Here is a 3,783-nt window from a genome sequence, read left to right as displayed (position 1 = left end):
TCATCAAGTCCAAAAGAAACAGAACACTTTGCCAGAGCTATTTGAGGGTCCCATCAGAATTTGGCTGGACAGAGGAAGGCTGAGGGTCAGTTTGTTTCCCTTAGACCTCATGACATGCAAATAGCTGGCTGCCTCACCACCGAATCAAATCATTCTTTGACATATTGTGTTTACAAACTGCAAATACATACCATGCAGGACGTTCTTAAAGGAACATATTTCAGACAGTTGTCATAAGGGAAAAGGCACTTCTGCTAAAAAACTAAAGAATCAAAGCCCCCCCCGAGCACCAAACTGTTTAATACAAGGAAAAAAGAAAAATAATAATTAAAAAAAAAAAAGAAAAATAAGAAAAAAAAGATGGATCATCATTCATTCCCAGATACATTATGGTCCATGCTTAATTAATCCAAAAGATGTCATGTGGCTTTGTAAAGCAGAAAAGAAATAGAAAAGTCCTGATTGCTGAAGTATGACTGTTGTGTACAGGAAACGGGGGCAGCAAGAATCGCTTTTCCAATTTCAGAAAAGACTTCTGTGGACCCAGTAGTAGAGCTGCTTTGATGCTACCAAAGCAATTTCTGGGCTGGAACAATTTGCTGCTCTCCCAGCCTTACCACCAGAGTGGCAGTGACAGTCTCCTCTAGGTTCTCTCTCATCAGTATTTCCCAGTTCTGGCCTTCGAGTTGCAGTCATCTCTTCTACAAAAAAACAAAAGTTAGGATGGAGCAGGGGCCAGCAAACTTTCACAAACAGTCTACTGCATGCACAGAACATAAAGAAGTGCTTTGCATAAGTCTTTATGCAAAGACCTTTAATCAATCACAGCTGAAATGAAGGATACTGTCTTCATTTAAAAATGCAGGATGAAGTTAAGCAGAGTGAAAAAAAGGGTGGCTGCTTGTGGGATGAACCATGACTGACCTCCAGGCAGATTTTTCCACAAGCAAGAGTCAGTTGATCTGAATCATTTAGTCTACAATGTCAAGTGGGTGGGAGCTGTTTTATACCACAGATTGAAGAAAGCAGAAAATGTTTAAATGGTTTGAAGATGTATCACGCTATATAAGATTTTGCTAAAATTGCCAGATTGGGACATGTCCAGAGGTTATCTGTGCCTAGGTAGTGTCTTGCAAGATACTACATCAGACTGATAATTTGATTATTATTGCTGAGAATTCATCATCTCTGTTTGTAGATGACTGCTTTATTAAACCTCTGCAGACACTTATTTTGTCTTACACTCAAATGAGATTGAATTAGTTCCTTCTATTATTAAATGAACTATAAGGTTTATTTATATCAAGCACTTTTATACTGATTTTTCAAGCCTGCCATCTTTTGCAAATAGAGAAGACAGAGAACAAGTTAGGTTTGAATTTGAGTCCAGAATGAGAATCATGAATAGTTTCCTCTTGCCTTTACTTCCAGAAATAAAAAAAATGGAAGTACAGTTCTTGACTAAGAACCTTTTGAAGCTCATAAGAGAGAGCAAGACAAAAGTATTATCCAAATGCATCTGTCAAAGGTGCTACTGACAACTAGAAATAGTTATTCATACATTATTTCCAGAAAGGCTGTGAAGACACCTCTCCTCTAGCACATCACCTTCTTTAAACTTCAAAGGCTATCCTTAAATTTGTCTAACTGTAGACAGAGTTCACAACTATGTTAGCAGACATGCCCAGAGAAGCCCTTAAAACGGAGGCAATAGTTTTTGTCAGCGTGTGCGAATTCAGTACAACCGAAGACGACAAAAATACTTTGTTGCCTCTTCAGAGTTACCAGTTAGATCCTCTGAAGCTCAAACAGCTCCCACATCTCTTCCTGAATTTCCTGAAATAGAAAACAGCTTATTTCATCTGTCCTCAGACGTGACCTGTCTTGACCTGTCTTCCTCTTCACATTGAGGATTTGGGAAATTCAGCAACAAAATCGTGTTTCTCTTTAAACTTCTCAAATTGCTCTTCCTACTTTGGATTTTGTTGTTGTTAATCAATTAAAAAAAAAAAAAGTCATTCCTTAACAATTCCTAAATATATATACATATAAATAAATAACTCCTTTTTCCTGAGAAAACATCCTTGGCATTAACTGAATATGTTATTTGGGTCAGCAGAGAAAGGAATTCTGCTCTCACAACTATCCTGTTTATCCAAAAGCTTCGGATAATTACGATTTTCTATGTTTAAAGTACAATCATCATTCCAAAAGTTTGAGCAGCACATGTTTGGAGGCTCAAAAAGCACTCAAGGGAAAAACCACTACATGCCTTGTTCTTCTATTCCTCCCCAGGAACCAACTTTTAGCCCCTGCTGGAGACACAACATTGAGCTACACAGACCTTGAAGCGACTCAGTACACTCTTGTGTCTTCTGCAAGAGTACTGAACTTCCTATTAAAAAAACAACAACCACCAGCAAAATCTATCCAGTTTTACAGAAATTTTCATTTTCCTGGCCTATGGAATATGTAACTGTTACTTATTAAAAAGAAAAAAAGAAATAAAATTCAAGGAGCCACCACTGCACAAGTAGCCTACTCATGAGCCTACGGAGGAAAGAAATCCTGTAGTTTTATCTGAACAAGCTGTAAGATGGATTCAAGCAGACAACAAATCCCAGTGCTATTACTTAGAAACTTGTGCCAAGTGCTTTTTGGTTTTTAAGAATTCCAAAGAGGGCTCCAAGTTCTAACAAAGCAACATTTTGCGTATTTCCAGGAGACCTGCAAATAACCAGCTCCAAAAGTCACATTTCGCCACTTAAAGACAGGGAAAGGTTGTTGCTGAGAAAGGTTTTTCTACCGATGGTTGATGCACCCATTCCAATTTGCTGACAGTAGCAGCAAATGAGACTGTGAGATGCATATTTATAAATATTTGTAAATACATATATACATGCATACACACACTTCAGCTTTTATGTCTATAAAAATCTAAGGGGGGATCTTTAAATACCATAGGTGAAGGGTGTGAGGGTCTGACACTAAATACTTAAAACCATAGTAAAAGTGTTATTAATAATATGTATACTTTTGCCTTTTATTTTCCCAGATATTCCAAAGGGAAGTTTTGTTTTGTACAATGAACCTCTGATTTCTACAAGATTACTCTTCCTCCTGCATATATTCCTCCCAGGGAGAGGAGAAAATCCAAGAATTAGCAAAATATTCAGGAAATTGTGGATATTCTTTTTTCTTTCAAAATACTTCATAAACTAAAGACTGATTTTCCACATGTAAGAGACAACAAAAATATCAGCGAAGATTTTCCAACCAGTTTCTCCTTGAATTCTATTAGTAGCCAGCAGATGTATCAGCATTTTAGTGTTTCCCTTGTATCTACTTTGAAGAAAGTATTTTTTTTTATCCTTAACATTGGCTACAATATAGCAAGTCCAACATACGATAGAGTAAATTTTATAGTAAGTTCATTATTATTCCAGCATAAAACAGTATCAAACAAAAATACTGAGAAATCAAACAAAAATCAAACTGCTGTTTGAAAGCAGCGAGTTGCAAGACAATCAACCATTGGTTGTCAACAGAATGCATTTTAAATACTTCATCATTTAATGTTATTAAAATAATTTCATATTTGCATACAGAATGTCATATGGAGTATTATTTACAAAATAGCTCAGTGTCACATAAAAATGTTTACATTCAGTATAGGAACTTCATTATTCTGGCTAAATAACAAGAAATCAAACATATTCCCTGTATGCAAACTTTCTTTAATAAAGTTAAACAGCCTGAATATTTTTAAGCTCTTACCCCTCA

Source organism: Nesoenas mayeri (genome assembly GCF_963082525.1).
Source record: "Nesoenas mayeri genome assembly, chromosome: 3".
Lineage (NCBI taxonomy): Eukaryota > Metazoa > Chordata > Aves > Columbiformes > Columbidae > Nesoenas > Nesoenas mayeri.
The sequence above is the reverse complement of the archived record's forward strand: the minus strand, read 5'-3'. Positions refer to the sequence as shown.